General features: G+C 35.4%; 1 pseudogene; it reads right to left on the minus strand.

Moving 5' to 3' along the window:
• Positions 1 to 16002: 16002 nt before the first annotated feature.
• LOC141491953 (vesicle-associated membrane protein 4 pseudogene) lies at positions 16003 to 16517 on the minus strand (annotated as a pseudogene).
• Between the last annotated feature and the right edge of the window lie 3284 nt (positions 16518 to 19801).

A 19801-nucleotide genomic window follows, 5' to 3' on the forward strand; every position in this document is an offset into this window, starting at 1 on the left:
CAACAAGCATTATATTCAGTGGGGAAAGGCTAGAGGCATTCCCAATAAGATCAGGGGTGAAAAAAGGGTGCCCATTATCACCACTACTATTCAATATTGTATTAGAAATGTTAGAGAAGAAAAAGAAATTGAAGGAATTAGAATTGGGAAGGAAGAGACAAAACTCTCACTCTTCGCAGATGACTTGATGGTCTACCTAGAGAATCCCAAGAAATCATCTAAAAAACTGGAAACAATTAGCAATTTTAGCAAAGTTGCAGGTTATAAAATAAACTCCCATAAGTCCTCAAATTTTCAATATATGTCTAGCAAGAAATAGCAGGAAGAGCTAGAAAGAGAAATCCCATTCAAAGTACCCATAGACAGTGTAAAATATTTTGGAGTCTATTTGCCAAGACAGACTCAGAATCCTTTTGAAAACAATTATAAAACACTTCTCACACATATTAAATCAGATTTAAATAACTGGGCAAATATCAACTGCTCATGGATAGGGAGAGCTAATATAATAAAAATGACAATTCTACCAAAACTAAACTATCTGTTTAGTGCCCTACCAATCAAAATTCCAAAAAAATTCCTTTAACGAGTTAGAAAAAATTGTAAGTAAATTCATATGGAGAAATGAAAAGTCAAGAATTGCCAGGAGCTTAATGAAAAAAAATGCAAACGAAGGTGGCCTAGCACTACCCCAGCTAAAATTATATTATAAAGCATCAGTCATCAAAACTGTTTGGTATTGGCTAAGAAATAGAGTGGTGGACCAGTGGAATAGACTAGGTGTAAAAGCAGGAGAGGAGTATAGTAATCTGCTGTTTGATAAACCCAAAGGGTCCGACCACTGGGATAAAAACACCCTCTTTGATAAAAACTGCTGGGATAATTGGATTTTAGTATGGAAGAAACTTAGATTAGACCAACACCTCACACCCTTTACCGAGATAAGATCCAAATGGCTACAGGACATAGACATAAAAAACAATACTATAAGCAAATTAGAAGATCAAGGACTAGTCTACCTGTCAGATCTATGGAAAGGGGAACAGTTTATGACTAAGGAAGAGTTGGAGAACATCACTAAAAACCAATTAGATGATTTGATTACATTAAATTAAAGAGCTTTTGCACAGATAAAACCAAAGTAATCAAGATCAAAAGAAAAGGAGTAAATTGGGAAACAATCTTTACAATTAATGATTCTGACAAAGGACTCATTTCTAAAATATACAGAGAACTGAGTCTTATTTTTAAAGCCATTCCCCAATTGACAAATGGTCAAAGGATATGCAAAGGCAATTTACAGATGAGGAGATCAAAGCAATCCATAGCCCTATGAAAAAATGCTCAAAATCATTAATTATTAGAGAAATTCAAATTAAAGCTTCTCTGAGGTACCACTTCACACCTCTCAGATTGGCCAGTATGACCAGGAAGGATAATGATCATTGTTGGAAGGGATGTGGGAAATCTGGGACACTATTACACTGTTGGTGGAGCTGTGAACTCATCTAACCCTTCTGGAGAGCTATTTGGAACTATGCCCAAAGGGCAACAAAAATGTGCATACCCTTTGACCCAGCAATGCCACTACTGGGTATATACCCTGAAGAGATGAGGAAAAAGGGTAAAAACATTACTTGTACAAAAATATTTATAGCAGCCCTGTTTGTGGTGGCAAAGAATTGGATATCCAGTAAATGTCTTTCAATTGGGGAATGGCTTAACAAACTGTGGTATATGTATGTCATGGAACACTATTGTTCTATTAGAAACCAGGAGGGACAGGATTGCAGGGAAACCTGGAGGGATTTGCATGAACTGATGCTGAGTGAGATGAGCAGAACCAGAAAAACACTGTACACCCTAACAGCAACATGGGAGTGATGTTCAACCTTGAAGGACTTGCTCATTCCATCACTGCAACAATTGGGAACAATTTTGGGCTGTCTGCAAAGGAGATTACCATCTGTATCCAGATAAGGAGCTGTGGAGTTTGAACAAAGTACAAGAAATATTCCCTTTAATTTGGTAAAAAATCAGATATCTTATTGTCTGATCTGGTTACCTCTGAGAATTCTGTTCTGTTTAAGGATATGATTTCTCTCTCATCACACCCAATTTGGATCAAGGTACAACATGGAAACAAAGTAAAGACTGAGGGAGTGCTATCTGTGGGGTGGGGGTGGGGGGAGGGAAGCAAGATTGGGAGAAAATTGTAAAACTCAAATAATATCTTTAATAAAAAATATCTAAGCTCTTTTGCCTTCTAGAATATCATATTTCAAGCCCTCTGAATCCTTCATGTAGATGCTGCTAAATCTCATGTAATCCTGACTGTAGCACCACAGGTATTGAATTGTTTCTTTCTGTATGCTTTTAATATTTTCTCTTTGACTCAGATCTTGAATTTGGTTATAATATTTCTGGGAGTTTTTCCTTTGGGATCTCTTTTAGGAAGTGATTGGTGGATTCTTTCAATTTCTATTTTACCCTCTGCTTCTAGAATATCAGGGCAATTTTTCTGGATTATTTCTTGAAAATGAAGCCTAAGAGCTATTCCTGGTCATGACTTTCAAGGTAGCCCAATAATTTTAAAATTATCTCTCTTAGATTTCTTTTCCAGATCAGTTGTTTTTCCAATAAGATATTTCACATTTTTTTCTAGCTTTTCAATCTTTTGTCTTTCTTTTATTGTTTCTTGATTTCTCACAAAATTATAAGGTTTTCTTAGCTTCATTCTACTTTTGAAGGAGTTATTTTCTTCAGAGTTTTTGTTTAATCTTCTTTACCTTCTGTCTTTTTCTGCCTTTTAAGGCATTCTTCTTCTTATTTACCTTTTTTGGATTGCTTTTCCACTTGACCTAAACTGGTTTTTTAGCATGTTTCCTTCAGTATTTTTTGTATGTCTTTCACCAAGCTGCTGACTTGGTTTTCATGATTTTCCCACATCACTCTTAATTCTCTTCCCGATTTTTCCTCTACTTCCATTAATTGTTTTTCAAAATCTTTTTTGAGCTCTTCCATAGCCCAAGAGCAATTCCTATTTTTCTTGGAGATTCTGGATATAGAATCTTTGACTTTGCTATTTCTAAGTGTATATTTTGATCCTCCATGAGAACAAAGTAATATTTTATAGTCAAATTCTTTTTCTTATGTTATTTGTTCAATCTCCCAATCTATGATCTGATTTTAATCTACTTCCAAATTTTTTGTGGGTTTTTGGGTCACTGCTCAGGGAAGCCTAATTCCTTCAAGGTCTTTTGCAAACCCCTGACTGCTCTCCTGACCTGTGCTATGCCCTGTGGATGACCACAAGCACTCTCCTCTGCCCTGGAGCTGTGAGGATTGGTCCCTGATCTGCTATGGTAGTATGAGACCCCTGACTGCAACCTTGATTTGAGTATGGGCAAAGCAGCAGAGTCCTGCTCCAGACATCGCAGAGAGGAACACTCTGGAAGCTGCTGCTCACTGGCTGTACAGGTTCCTGGATTGGGGGCCACCCTGAGACCTGAGCTGATGTGGACTCTATGCTCACTCTAGTGTGGCAGAGTTTTCCTGTTGACCTTCCAAGTTGTCTTAGATGATATGTGGATTGAGAGGTCTGGATATTGCTCCCGTTGTCCTGGACCCAAAAGCCTCCAAGGACCCATGTACCTTGCAGACTGTTCCTGAATGGCTGGAACCAGCTCAACATGTCTGAGTTGTAATATGGTCCATGCTGTGGCTCTTTCCTATCCTGGTTCAGATGGAATAGACCTTTCCTGTGGATCTTCCTAATTGTCTTAGGTTGGAAAATTATTTCACTTAGTCTTTCTGTGGGTTTTGCCACTCTAGAATATGATTAGTCATAATTTTATGGCATTTGGAGTTTCAGGGGAAGAATTTCTGCAAATTTCTGCATCCATACTTCCCTTAACCTTTGATTCTTTAAAATGAGGATATTTATTTGCAATAAATTTTAGACCTATCTCATCAAGACACTTTTTTGCCTATGATGTGTATTGCATTATGATCTGAAAAGACTGCATTTAATATTTTTGCCTTTCTTATATGATTATGAGATTTTTATGCCATAATATATCATCAGTTTTTGAGTAACTGCCATGTACCAGAGAAAAAATGTATCTTCCTTTCTAACCCTATTCAATTTTCTCTAAAGATCTAGCATTCTATTCACCACTTTAACTTCCTTACTGTTTATTTTATGGTTAGATTTATCTAATTCTGAGAGAGGGAGGTTAACATTCCCTACCAGTATGGTTTTGTTGTCTATGTCTTCTTGTAACTCATTTAACTTTTCCTCTAAGCACTTCAATGTTAAAATACTACTTGGTGTATATATATGTTTTCTATTGAAATTATTTCATTGTTTATAGTACCTTTGTAGTAGGATGTAGTTTCCTTCCTAATCCCTTTGAATGATATCTGTTTTTTCAATTGTTTATCTGAGAAAAGAATTGTTATTCCTCCTTTTTTCACTTCAGCTGAAGCAATATATATTCTGCCTTTTACATTTACTCTATGTGTATCTTTCAGCTTCAGATGTGTTTCTTCTAAATAGCATATTTTAGGATTTTTTTTTAATCCACTCCGCTATCTGCTTTTATTTTCTGGGAGAGCTCCACCCATTCCAAATTATAGTTATGATTGCTAACTCTTTACTACCCTCCATGCTATCTCCTATTCATTTGTACTTTTTCCCTCCTCTTACCCTATTCCTCCTCACCAGTGTTCTACATCTGAATATCATCTCCCTCAATTTGTCCTTCCTTCTAGCAGCCACATTCCATTTCTCCCCCCTTTTCATTTTCCTTCCCTCTTTCCTTCCCTCTCTTCTATCAGTTCCTTTCTCCTTCTCCTGTCCTTCCTTTCTCCCTCTGCCCTCCTAATACCTGAAGAATAAGATAAATTTCTAAACCAAACTGAGTTTATATGATCTGCTATTTGAGCCAAATCTTATCAGAGTAAAATTCAAGCAACTCTCACTCTCTCTCTCGTCTTTTCCTCTGCTGTCAGGGTTACTTTGTGCCTCTTCATTTGATGCAATTCACCCCATTCTGCATCCCCCTAGCTTCCATCTCATTACAATCTCCCTCATTTTTAATATCTTAATTTTTAAATGATTCTATCAAAATCAAATTATGTCCATACATTCAGCATGTTAATTCCTCTAAAAGTGTTATTATTCTCAAGAACTATGAACATTTTCCTCCAATGTAGAATCCAAGCTTCCTTACCCTCCAGGGCCCTGCAATCATGCAATGTTGATGCAGTCAGATCCTATGACTCCTTGATATTTGAATTGGTTCTTTCTGGTTGCTTGCAGAATTTTCTCCTTGATTTGATAATGCTGGAATTTAGTTTTAATATTCCTTGTCATTTTAATTCTGAGATCCCATTCAAGTTTTGATTGGTGGATTTTTTCAATGATTGCTTTGCCCTCTGACTTCAGGATATTGGGGTAATATTTTTGATGATTTCCTGAAAACTGACATCCAATCTCTTATTTTGATCTTGGTTTTCAGGTAGTCCAATAATTCTTTAATTATCTCTCCTGAATTTTCTAGGTCAGTTGTTTTTACCAATGAGGTATTTTATATTTTCTTCTATTTTTTTCATTTTTAAAATTTTGCTTAACTGATTCTTTGTATCTCATGAAGTCAATATCCATTAGCCCCATCCTATTCTTCAAGGTGTTATTTTTTTCAGTAATCTTTTGTAATTCCTTTTTCCATTTGGTCAATTCTATTTTTAAAGGAGCTATTAACTTTTTTCCATTTGACCTCTATTATTTTTGAAGGAATTATTTTCTTTTTGCATTTTACCAATTGTATTTCTACAAATATCCAACAAGTCAATATCCAGCCTCTTTTAAATTTCAATTCAATACCTATGGAAGAACAAAACACATACTCTGATGATGATAAAATCAAAGCTTCTGTATCCAAAACCTCCAAGAGAAATAGAAAATGGGCTCAGACTATGGATGAGTTCACAAAAGACTTTGAAAAGCAATTCAGGGAGGTGGAGGAAAAATTGGGAGGAGAAATGAGAGCAATGAGGAAAAAATCATGAAAACCAAATCAAAAGCTTGGTGAAAGAAATACAAAAAAATACTGAAGACAATAATATGTTAAAAACCAGTTTAGGCCTAATGCAAAAAGCAAAACAAAAGGCAAATGAGGAGAAGAATGCCTTAAAAAAGCAGAATTGGCCAGCTGGAAAAGGAGATAAAAAAAAGCTCTCTGAAGAAAATAACTCCTTCAAATGCAAAATGAAACTAAAGGAAGCTGATGACTTTGCAAGAAATCAGGAAGAAAAAAAACTTCCAAAAAAAAGCCAAAAATTAGAAGAAAATGTGAAATATCTCACTGGAAAAACAACTGACCTTAAAAACAGATCTAGAAGAAATAATTTGAAAATTATTGAATTATCTGAAAGCCACAACCAGGAAAAGAGCCTAAACTTCATTTTTCAAGAAATAATACAGCAAAATTGCCCTGAGATCCTAATAGCTGAGGGTAAAATAGAAATTGAGAGAATTCACTGGTTACCCCCTGAAAGGGATCCCAAAAGAAAAACTTCCAGGAATATTATAGCCAAATTCCAAAACTCCCAAATCAAAGAGAAAAATTCTAAAAGCTGCCAGAAACAGACAATTCAACTACCGAGGCTCCATAGTAAGGATTACACAGGATCTGGCAGCATCTACATTAAAGGCTCATAGGGATTGGAATATGATAGGTAGAAGACAAAGGATCTTGTTTTACAACCGAGAATCAATTACCCAGCAAAACTGAACATCCTCTTTCAGGGGAAAAGATGGATTTTCAATGAAACAGGACTTTCAAACTTTCCTAATGAGACGACCAGAGCTGAACAGAAAGTTTGATCTCCAAGTACAGGACTCTGGTGAACCATAGAGGGAGTGGAAGAGAGGGACTAACTATGAGGAACTTGATGATGTTGAGCTGTTTGTATTCTTGCATGGGAAGAAGATATTGATAACTCATATGAACTTTCTCATTTATAAGAGCGGCTAGAAGGAGCATATATAGACAGGACATAGGAAGGAGTAGAATATAATGGTATGATGTGGTAAAGGGAGGGAGTGAAAGGGTGATGGGGGAAAGTACTGGAAGGAAGGAAAAGGAGATGATGAAGAAGCTGAGAGATTTCCCATAAGAGTCAAAAAAAAGCTTTTTTCAATGGAGGGGAGGGGGAAGGCAAGGGGGAATGAGTGAGCCTTCATTCTCATCGGAAATGGCATAAACACTTAATAGTGTGAGGAAATCTGTCTTGCCCTAGAGAAGGATGGGAAAAAAGGGACAGGATGAGGGGAAATGGGGGGAGGGAAGGGGAGAATAGGTGACAGAAGAGAGGAAAGATCAAGGGAGAGGGTACTCAGATGCAACACGCTTTTGGACAGGGCCAGGATGAAAGGAGAGAGAGAGAATAGAATAAATGAGAGTGGGGAGGAATAGAGTGGAGGTACAGTTAGTGAAAGCAACTGAAGGAAAAATATTGAAGCAACTTCTCTGGTGGATTTATGATAAAGAAAGGTACTCACCCCAGAGACAGAGTTGGAATCTGAATACAGACTGAAGTACAATTTTTTTTTCCTCTCTCTATTCTTGAGGTTTCCCATCTTCTTGGGGGGGGGGTTATGTTTATTCTTATGTTTACACTTATAACATTCAATTTACAACAATGTATGGCATGGAAACAATGTAGACACTGTCAGACAGCGGGGGGGGGGAGGGAGGAGGGGGAAAATTGTAGAATTCAGAGCCTTGAAAAAAATGATGGGTACAATTTACTATTGTATATAATTGGAAAACAAATAAAATGTTTAAAAAAATTCAATTCAATAAACATTTATTAAATGCCTAGTCTATGCAAAGCAACATGGTTAACCTAAATCAAAGAAAAAGAAATAATATATATGTTTATATATTATAAATATATAATATAAATAAAACAATAAATATAAAACATAATGATAAAATATACATCAAAGTTTAAAAATGGAAACATGGTTTAGTTTCAAGAACAGTATTATAATCGTGTAACCTAAAGATTTTAAGGTTTCTTTTAGACAGTTAATAGGTACTTGTCAAAGGGTGAATTATCATGAAATTTGATCATCAGATATTCCTCATTTTGGAATCCTCAGTTTGATTGAGGATATTGATATTTTTCCCATTCTTCCTATACCTTAACCTACTCTACAGACTCATTCTTGCAGTGATGCTAGACTGCCAACTGTAAACATCTTCACTGGCTGTCTCCTATACCTCACTCCTCTTCTTCATCAATTCCCTTTCCTGGGTTCTTTCAAGTTCCAACCAAAATCCTCATGATTGCAAGAAGACTTTCCCAGTCCTCTTTAATATAAATGCCTTCTGTCTGTTGTTTCTAACTTATCTTTATATATACATTGTTAGTCACCTACATTAGATTGTAAGTTGTCTTAGGGCAATTTGTCTTTCCTTCCTATCCTCAGCTCTCAGCAAAGTGCTTGGAACATAGTAGGAGATTAATAAAGGTTGTTAACTTGATTTGCTTTGATTTTACTTTGTGAGGAACTCCCAACTTAGGAAATTTCTTGATCATTCATACTGAAACCCATATATGACTTAGTAGACCATTCAGAGGTAATTGTTTAAACCCATAGAAGGTAAGGTTATTGATGGGTTTCAAAGAACTTAGTAGGTATCAAAAGTTTTCCTGATTTCAGGGACAGCTCTCATTTCCCTATAACATCATATTGAAATCAGTTTAGTCTGAGATATCAAAACAAAATCACTACAAAATTAAAATGTGCCTAATTCATCTCTGACAAATCCTAGATATGGGATATATTTATTTCCATCAGACATATTTAAATGATGCTAATTTCAACCTGAAAATAATTTATGTCTAGGCTTAGTTATTTGTGAGACCTGAATCTGCTTGAGAAAAGCCCTATGCCAGCTCATACTTCGTCTCCCATCAACCAACTATGCCCCTGATCAATTCCTGCATCTGTCTCCTAAAGTTTATAGTTTGTATAAACAAGATCATTTCTTAATATTTTGAAGGGGAAAAATGTCTTTCAGCAAAAGCTGCTAGCCTAGGCCACTGAAAAAACAAGAAAGAAGGCATTTCAAAATGCTACAAAAGAAAATCCTTTAGACAATGTGACTGGGAACCTGAAAGCTCATTTGGAGAGACTGACAATGCCCATATTTTTGCTCCATATCCAAGCAGATCATCACCATAGCAACCACATAAATGGTCAGGCACAACAAGCCATTCAAATCAATCTGCCTGAATTTGTCGGGCTTCCCCTTCACAGCTCATGGCCACACCTGACCTCTCTGACCTGCTCTTTTCAGCCAGTTGATCTACTTCCCATTGGTAGATGAAGTATCTAAGAGAACTGAATGCATTTTGGTGACTCAAAGCCCACTGATTTTTGTTTGTTCTCAGTGTTGGAAGGACAGCCTGCTAACAAAACAAATAATTGCATAGCACAAATTAGAAGTATGGATAAGTAATAAAAAATATGAATTGAACAATTAAGTTATTCTGAGTAATATAATTATTCAAAGCAACTATAAAGGACTTATGAAGGAAAATATCATCCATTTGCAGAAAAAGAACTGATATGTGGAGCATATAAGTATATATTAAAAGTTGACCTTCTCTAATGTAAGATTGAGAGGGAAAGAGAAAGATAATTCCAAATGTAGAAAAAAATAATTAAGGAAAAAATAAACAGAATGAATCTTTAAATTGGTTCTATTTGGGACAGGAAGAGATATTGTAAATTCCCAGTCCTCTACAAGATATAAATAAACCAGTCAGTCTGTCAATCAATATTCATTAAGTACCTACTATATGTCAGTCATTGGGCTAACTGTTGGATATACAAAAGGTGTCAAAAGATGGTCTCTTGGGGTGGGTAGGTGGCATAGTGGATAAAGCACTGGCCCTGGAGTCAGGAGTACCTGGGTTCAAATCTGGTCTCAGACATTTAATAATTACCTAGCTGTGTGGCCTTGGACAAGCCACTTAACCCCGTTTGCCTTGCAAAAACCTAAAAAAAAAAACCCGATGGTCTCTCTCTAGTGGAGTGTGGAAGAGAGGAATGCACTTAGGATTTTATTAGAAGAAACAACATGGACCAATAGACCTATAGTAGTCAAAAAGACATGAGTTCAAATCCAGCCTTGATACTTACTAGCTCTGTGACCTTGAATACATTCAATCTTTCTCAGACTCATTTTCTTCATCTGTAAAATAGTTAATAACAATCCCTAATGATCAGGGTTGTTTTGAGGATCAAATGAGATAGCATATGCAAAATGTTTTGCAAACCTTAAAACACTACTGAATACTTGTTATTATTATTAAAGTTCTCCATTTATTCTTTACTGGCTCTTACCTATATTACTAAGAGATTGTTTGATTTAAAATAGTTCCTTCCAGAAGGCAGGATTTCTTTGAATACATATTTGTAATTCCCTACCCAACCCAATAAAAAGAAAGAATATGTTTCCTTTTATTTCTTTCTCTATAAGCTTGGCTTCCACAATTTGAGTTTCTTATTTCTTTGTAAGATAATATTGTATCCTGTAGTCCAATAAGAAAATCTGACCAGAGAAGGAGCTCAGAGATTGATGATTTTTTCATCTTTGCTTATCCTAACAGTCTTTCATCATTGAATGAAAGAAAGGTTACTGAAAAGAAAAATAAATAAATAAATACTCAGGCACACTTTTTTGTAAAGTGAAAATACACTTTGGTGTATTTGGCATTCAAACCTTGTGGTTTTTCCTCTGGCTCCAGATGGCATTTTCCATCACAAGTCTTTTAGAACTGTTCTTCTTTTAGTTTTTAATTAGTTTTTAATTTATTTATTTATTTTGAATTTTACAATTTTTTCCCTAATTTTGCTTCCCTCCCCTCCCCCACAGAAGGCAGTCTGTTAGTGCTTACATTGTTTCCATGGTATACACTGATTCAAACTGAATGTGATAAGAGAGAAATCATATCCTTAAGGAAAAAAATAAAGTATAAGAGATAGCAAAATTACATAATAAAACTTTTTTTTAAAAATTAAAAGTAATAATCTTTGGTCTTTGTTCATACTCCACAATTCTTTCTCTGGATACAGATGGTATTCTCCATCGCAGATATCCCCAAATTGTCCCTGATTGTTGCACTGATGGAATTATCAAGTCCATTAAGCCTGATCATCACCCCCATATTGCTGTTAGGATGTACAATGTTCTTCTGGTTCTGCTCATCTCTCTCAGCATCAGTTCATGGAAATCCTTCCAGGCTTCCCTGAATTCCCATCCCTCCTAGTTTCTAATGGAACTATAGTATTCCATCACATACATATACCACAGTTTATTAAGTCATTCCCAATTGGTGGACATTCACTCAATTTCCAATTTTTTCCCACCACAAACAGGGCTACTATGAATATTTTTGTACAAGAGATGTTTTTACCCTTTTTCATCATCTCTTCAGGGTATAGACCCAGTAGTGGTATTGCTGGATCAAAGGGTATGCCCATTTTTTGTTGCCCTTTGGACATAATTCCAAGTTGCTCTCCAGAAAGGTTGGATGAATTCACAGCTCCACCAAAAATGCATTAGTGTCCCAGATTTCCCACAACCTTTCCAACATTGATCATTGTCCTTTCTAGTCATAATGACCAGTCTGAGAGGTGTGAGATGATACCTCAGAGATACTTTAATTTACATTTCTCTAATAAGTAGTAATTTAGAGTAATTTTTCATATAATTATGGATTGCTTTGATTTCCTCATCTGTAAATTGCCTTTGCATATTCAGATACAATTCTTAATTGAGAAACGAAGAGAGCTGGAATCTAGATCCAGTTTATATACTAATCTTAAGTTCACTTCAGTATTCAGGATCTTGGTTTTCTTTTTAGAAAAAGTGAGATGATGACTGTGACTGAAAATACTTACAATTATATCACACCTTGAGCACTATGATTTTAACTTTTTCAATGATCAATACCATCTTTGTCAGAGGACCTGAGAATATGGCAATCTACATCGATTTAGAGATAGAACAAATGACTGAAGTCAATGTTCTATATATAAAAGTTCATTTTGTGTACAGGACCATTGCCATTGCATAGTGCATGATGGTTAATATATGATGTTTGGATAAAGGATTTTTGTAAATATTAAGTAGAATTCAGCATCATTGACCAGGCTGAATTCCATTAAATACTATTTCTAAAATGCTTAGTATTATTTTAAAAATACAGGTCCTGGACTTTATTTAATAAATAATGAAACTATTGTTAATGTTAACTACTATTTTAGCTTTAAGCAATGTTCAGTATACCCCAGAAATGCTAGAATAAGTTATTATTAAATGTTTAGCATCAGGCAATAGCAGAAATATCTACTCCAAGATAAATGCAAAAGAAAAATCACTCTTGCCTTTCCCCTCTTCCTATTCATTTCTTTCTAAATTTGTCCATTTTAAGCCAAACATTAGGTGAGTGAAAAATATAATCTCTCTCTTTAGCTTGACACTGCTTTATATTGCCCACACAAGCCTTTCCTGATTCTCTTTGAAGCATCTTTTTAATAGAATTTAAACTTCATGGAATGACTAAACAAAATTACACTTAGATATAAAGGGAAAAACCCAAATATTTAATTCTGTTTCTTGAGAATCAGTTCTCCTCCCAGAAGCACAATATAGTTTCTTCACTACATTTTAGACTCACCTGAAGCATACTTCTTTTGCCTTTTATATTTTGAGAGCTATTTCTCAAGATGTGCTCAATCTCATTATGGCAGCTTATCCAATAGTTCCAGTCCAACTATTTTCATCTAGTCAAGGCTCAGAGGTATTTGGTAGTATTTTCCTCAAACAGAGAAGCATATTTGTAGTCAATGCAACTTTCCCCTACCTTCCTTTTTAAGTAACATTCCAAAATATAAATCTGTGCTATAAACTCAACCACAGAAGATTCACATGAGGGTTTGCTATTTCTTGTTATAGAGAGGGATTTTTGTATTGGGAGAAATCCTTCAGACAATTTCGACTAAAAACTTAAATAAAATATAAACTGAAGATATTTTTATATAGTGACTCTGACAAGGTGAGTGGGGCCACAACAGGAAATATGACAAGATATATGCTAACCCTTCTCAGTTGCTTAGTCTGAGTCACTTGTATATAAAAAAGACAGAATAGAAAATGAAAGCAATTATCTGATGATTTCCATGTGGTACAGAAAACAGAAGTGGATTCTGTGGTAAAGGGAATGAGGAAGGACTTCTGATGTAGAGCCAAGCAACAGCTCAGAGCTAGGAACTACCAAAGATTTTCCAGAAACAATTTTAAAAGAAGCTTCTACACAGATACTACAGATTCCACAAAAAAAGAAAAAAAGAGCAAAGCAATTTCTCAGCTTAAATGATCGAGAAAGAACTTCAGTAAAGGTCTGTTTCACTTGGGTAAAAGGGGAGTATTACCCAGCATAGGTGGGAGAACTGAAAGCCACAGCACAGTTCAGGTCAAGGCTCAGCAATCCAGCATTTCAGTAGGCCAACAGTGAGGGTCCCAATCCTAGTTCAGATGAGAATTTGCAGGGAACAAACCTCATTATAGGCAACAAGGGGAAAGCCCAGGGCTCCAGTAAAAGAGATAACTAACTGCTACATAGGAAATATAATTGGCAAGTGATAAACCAGTGCACAGATACCAGTCCCAACACAAAAAGCTTAATATTATATTTCTTGTGCCCCAGAGTTTATCAAAATTAGCAAATAAAAACCCCAAAAGAGTGCTATCCATAGATAATTACTATTCTGATAATGATAGAAATGCCATCTCAGAAGAGGAAAGCAGTGACTAATTGCCTACATTTGAAGCCTTAGGAGTTTATGAATTGGTCTTAAATACAAAAAAAAATCTTGGAAGAGCTCAGAAAGAATTTAAAAAACCAATGAAGAAAGAAAAGGAGAGCCATGCAGAATTAGAAAGTAAATGACTGAAGAAATCAACTTCTTTAAAAGTAAAATTTATTAAATGGAAAACTACTCTTTTTTTAAGTTTTTGCAAGGCAAATGGAGTTAAGTGGCTTGCCCAAGGCCACACAGCTAGGTAATTATTAAGTATCTGAAGTCAGATTTGAACTCAGGTACTCCTGACTCCAGGCCCAGTGCTCTATGCACTGTGCCACCTAACCACCCCCAAAACTACCCCTTTTTTAAAAAGAAAAATGAAAAACTAGAAAAGGAATGAAATTCATCCTTTTCCAACTGGAAAAGGAAAACAACTCAGAAGTAAAATTAAGCACTTTGAAAAGGGAAAAAAAGCCAATTAAAGAAAATAAAAATCTAGAAATTAGAATTGGACAAATGGAAACTAATGACTCTATGAGACACCACAATTCCATCAAACAAAACCAAAAGTATAAAAAAGTTTAAGAAAATATCTCTTAGGAAAAAATGGAAAATAGATTCAAGAGAGATAATTTATAAATTAGTAGTCTACCTGAAAGTCATGTTCAGAAAAAAAGATCCTGGGTGATATCTAGCAGAAAATTATCATGGAAAGCTGTCCAAATATACTAGAACAACATGATAAGTAGTCCTTGAGAAATCCATCTCTCATTTCTAGATAAAGAAGTCAGAATTAAAAACTCCAAGCAATATTGAAACCAGATTTCAAAAGTCTCAGTTAAAAGGGAAAAAAACTACAAGCAGCCAAAAGAAGTAATTTAATTCCAAGAAACCACAGTCAGAATTAATCAGGACTTACTAGCTTCAACATTAAAGGACTGGAGGGTATGTAATATGATACTCTGGAGGGCAAAGAAGCTTGGGTTATAACTAAGAAGCACCTACCTAGGAAAATAATGATGTATTCTTTCAGAGAAAGAAATGGATTTTCAATGAAATAGAGGAATTTCAAATTTATCTGATTAAAAAGACCAGAACTGAACAGAATATTAGATCTTCAAATACAAGAGTCAAGAGTTGCATAAAAATGTAAAAGGTAAGGGGCAGCTAGGTGGCGTAGTGTGGGGGTCCAGCCTCTGCGGGGTTCTTGGAACCTAACAGGAGGGATAGAGTCGGCGAAATGAGTTGAGTCAACAAGTGGGTAAAGGCAGGAGCAGGTTGACTGCCAGCTGCTTGGATTTATTTTTATAGTTTCAGAATCATGTATGTTTCAAGCAAGCAAGCAAGCTAAGATCATTTCCTTGGTTACAAGAGTATACAATTTTCATCAATCATATAGTTTATATGGTTACAAGTTTTAATCATGTGATTACAAATTTAAGTAATAATCGAATAGTTAATTAATTTCTTATCCCTACTCAGACCATGATGACCTTAACCTATCTGTTAACATATTTATTACTACATTGTATAATTGTTAATTCATTTAAAGTTATTAATTAAGCAATTCTTTTAATGGAAAGATTTTTATATTTTTTGTGTAGGTAATTTTTTTTTTTACAGACAAAATAGGTCTACTGGAATGTCTTTAGTCACAGTTGAAAGTAGCAGTATTGAAAACTTTGGTTTCATCATAAATAATGGAAACCATTTCCAAACTCTAATTTTTTTACATGAGAAAAATTATACACGTTGTGATCATTAATTGAATGGTTACCAATCCTTTTTACATAATGTTTCATCTCTTACCTCCGATCCTATCCCTGAACTTGATGCAATAAATCCCTCCCTCTCTAATTTACAGTAGGAAGGTATGTTAAATTATAAATAACATCATCAACGTTTAACTCTATATACAAATAATGTGTTGGCAAGTATCTAGTTTCAAACTAGGCTCCTATAACAAGGCAAAGTAGATGTTTCTTTTAAAAATAAATTAATGACAGCATATTTTGGTAAAGGAGAGGATGCTAATCGGAAATTTGTCAATTCTCCAATTTGAACAGGACACTTGCCTCTTCTTTAGAAAAAACAATTTTCAAAGTCATGTACATTTATCTTTAAATTATGCAGCAATCTTCTTTTTTTTTTTAAATTGTCCCAGAAATGTTTTATTAGAGATCTCTGGTCACAGAATCAAGTCCGATATTTCAGGACAATAGGAATGATAATCACCAGCAAAAGGATAACAGCAACCAGAGCCATGATGGCCTTCATTTTGCATCCACGCCACCACATTTGTCTTCAAAGCTGTTTTGATCTGTTGCTAAAAGCTGTTGCGTGATCTGATAAGGTTTCTGATTTGTCTTGTAGCTCATCCAGTCTCTCTCCTCTTTCAATCACTTTTGTAATATTCTCTTGCATGACATCAATTACTTCATCCACCTGATTCTGTACATGTCTAATTTTGTCATTCTGGCGTCCAAATTTTGGTCCAGATGGTCCCCTTAGGAAAAAATCCTCTTCATCTGAATCTACTTTCAAAAGATTTCTCCTTTCACTTTTTCACAGAGCCAGTGACATCATCATCATTTAGGTGGCGCTTGAATTTAGGTGGCATTTTTATTACTCAAAAAGTTGTTTTTCTTTTCCCAACTTTAAGAGATAGATATATACCACCTGGAGTCCGCTGGAGGCTCAGGGGCGCCCCTTGGAGCCAGGCCAGGCCAGGCCGGGCAGAGCTAGTGGGGGGGGGGGAGGGGAGGAAGGGGAGGAGGGGGAAGGGGCGTCAGCTGCTCAGTGGCTGGGCCGCTGGGGCCTCAGGCCTGGGGGACCAGGGAGCATCCTAGGTAATGTTTTTCAATACACTTCCTTAACAGTCTGTAGTGAGGGTCTTTATGCTTGTCTACCCATCCGTTAACTCTTACAATAACCAATTTTCCTTTCTGGCCTAGTTGGTAGAAGCCACAGTTTCTGTGACTTTTTTATTCTTTCCCATGAAACTAAGGCTGTTGGAGTTCACATATTGGTCACCTGTACTAACTATTTTCTCACCATCTTTTTCATATATTCCTGTGTATGGTAAGAGGAGGCAAAACTATTAATTTCCCTGGAATTCTATCTGACCCATCTTGTATCTGTTTTCCCTGTAAATATTCTGGCATCTCCTTGGAATTCCCAGTGTTGGGTTTTCCAGAGATTTCATAATGTTGAAGCCTTTTGTATGCCTCAGGGTGAAGCAGTCTTGTTAAATTTGGACAGAGTTTACAATCTGTTTTATACAAGGAATTTCTCTGAAATCCTTCCTTTATAGTCATTCCAATATTAGGGTGAGTAAATATTGTAATAAATAATAAACCTATAAATATTGGTATGCATAAAATATATATATATATATATATATATATATATATATATATATTTATATATATATATATATAATCAGGCAGTGTGACTGCCTTGAGTCTTCTTGCTGTGACTGTGTCAAACAGCTTAGAGACCCTGGCTCCCAACAGCATAGTGGATAAAGCACAGGCCCTGGAGTCAGGATTACCTGGGTTCAAATCCAGTCTCAGACACTTAATAATTACCTAGCTCTGTGGCCTTGGGCAAGCCACTTAATCTCATTTGCTTTACAAAAACCTAAAAAAAAAAAAGGTAAAAGGAAAGGGGAAAAAGCATTTAGTCAATAACATTTAACAGTATACATACCTCCATGGGAAGACAAGACTTGTAATTCTTTTTTTTTTTGCAAGGCAAATGGGTTAAGTGGCTTGCCCAAGGCCACACAGATAGGTAATTATTAAATGTCTGGGGCTGGCTTTGAACTCAGGTACTAGTGACTCTAGGACTGGTGCTCTATCATCTATGCCACCTAGCTGCCCCAAGACTTATAATTCTTGAAAATTGTATTTCTCTTAGAATAGTTAAAAGAAGTTCACAGAAGGTAAGGGAGTGGAGGGAGACTGCCAAGGTCTGTTCTCTGTCCCTGGGACAGGACTCTGGAGATTTAACCATATTTAGACCCTGATCACAGACTGGAGAGCAGGGAACCCTGGGGCAGAGGGATGAGCTAGTAGAGAGCAGTCAGAGCCTCACATACTCACAAACCTTTGACAAAATACAGCATCCATTCATAGAGTATAGAAATAAATAAAGTTTTACTTAAAACAGTAAGGATTATCTAAATTCATCATCAAACATTATATGTAACAGGAATATACTAGCAACATTTCCAATAAGATCAGGGTGAAACAAGGATGCCCATTATCACCAATATTATTCAATATTGTTTTAGAAATTTAAGCTTTAGCAATAAGAGAAGAAAATGAGGGGAAGCTAGGTGGTACAGTGGGTAGAGCACCAGCCCTAGAGTCAGGGCATGTGAGTTCAAATCTGACCTCACACACTTAATACTAAACTTAGCTGTGGGACCTTGAGCCCATTGCCTTGCAAAAATCAAAATAAAAAGAGGAGAAGAAAAAGGAATTGAAGGAACTAGAATAAGTAATGAGGAAATAAAACTTTCATTCTGTGCAAATGATATGATAGTATATTTACAGAATCCTAGAAAATCAACTTGAAAACTACTTCAAACAATTAACTTTAGCAAAGTAGCAGGAAATAAAAATCCCACATAAATTATTATTTATATGACCAACAAAAAAACAAGATCAAGAGATGGAAAGAGAAATTCCAGTTAAAGTACCTGTAGACCAAATAAAATACTTGGGTATCTGCTTTCCAAGATAAGCCCCCAAATTATATGAACACAGTTACAAAATACTTTTCACAAAATCAAGCCAGATCTAAAGAATTGGAAAAATGTCAATTGTTCATGGTTAAGCCAAGCTAATATAACAAAAATGAACATCCTACTAATTAAATGACTTATTCAGTGACATACCAAACAAATTGCCAAAAAAATATTTACAAAGCTATAAAAAATAGCAACAAAATTCATCTGGAGAAAAAAAGGTCCGGAATATCAAGAGAATTAAAGAAAAAAAAAAGAAAAAAAATATGCAAAGGAAGGTGGTCTGGCCACCAGATCTAAAACTATATTATAAAGCAGCAATCATCAAAACTGTCTAGTATAGGCTAAGAAATAGAGAAGTGGATCAGTGGATTAGATTAGGTAAAAAAAAGAAACAGTAGTTAATGACTATACCAATCTGCTATTTGAGAAACTCAAAGACATTTGCTTTTGGGATAAGAACTATTTGACAACAACAGCTGGGAAAACTGGAAAATAATATGGCAAAAACTAGGCATACACTCACATTTCTCACCTTATACCAACATAAGGTTGAAATGGGTACAGGATTTAGATACAAAAGGTGATACCATAGACTAAGAGAACAAGAAATAGTCTATTTGTCAGATCTATAGAAAGGGGAGAAGTTTGTGAACAAACAAGAGATAGAGTACATTATAAATTGTAAAATGGATGATGTTTGCCTAATTAAATTTAAAGAAAAGTTTTGCACAAATAAAAACAATGCAACCAAGATTAGAAGGTATGCACAAAGTTGGGAAACAAATTTTACAGCTTGTGTTTCTGATAGGGCTCATTTCTAAAATATTTGGAAAACTGAACCAAATTTGTAAGATTATAAGTCATTCTCCAATTAATAAGTGGTCAGAGTATATGAACAGGCAGTTTTCTGATAAAAAAATTAAAAACTATCTATAGTCATATGAAAAAATGCTCCAAATCATTATTGATTAGAAAACTGTACATTGAAACAACTCTGTGGTACCATCTCATATCTATCTGAATAATTAAGATGACAAATGTGGAAAATGATCAATGTTGGAGAGGATGTGGGGAAATTGGATCACTGTTGGTGGAGCTTTAAATTCTTTTCTGGAGAGCAATTTGGAACTATGCCCAAAGGACAA

This window comes from Macrotis lagotis, chromosome 6 (assembly GCF_037893015.1).
Source record: "Macrotis lagotis isolate mMagLag1 chromosome 6, bilby.v1.9.chrom.fasta, whole genome shotgun sequence".
In the NCBI taxonomy this organism is placed as follows: domain Eukaryota; kingdom Metazoa; phylum Chordata; class Mammalia; order Peramelemorphia; family Peramelidae; genus Macrotis; species Macrotis lagotis.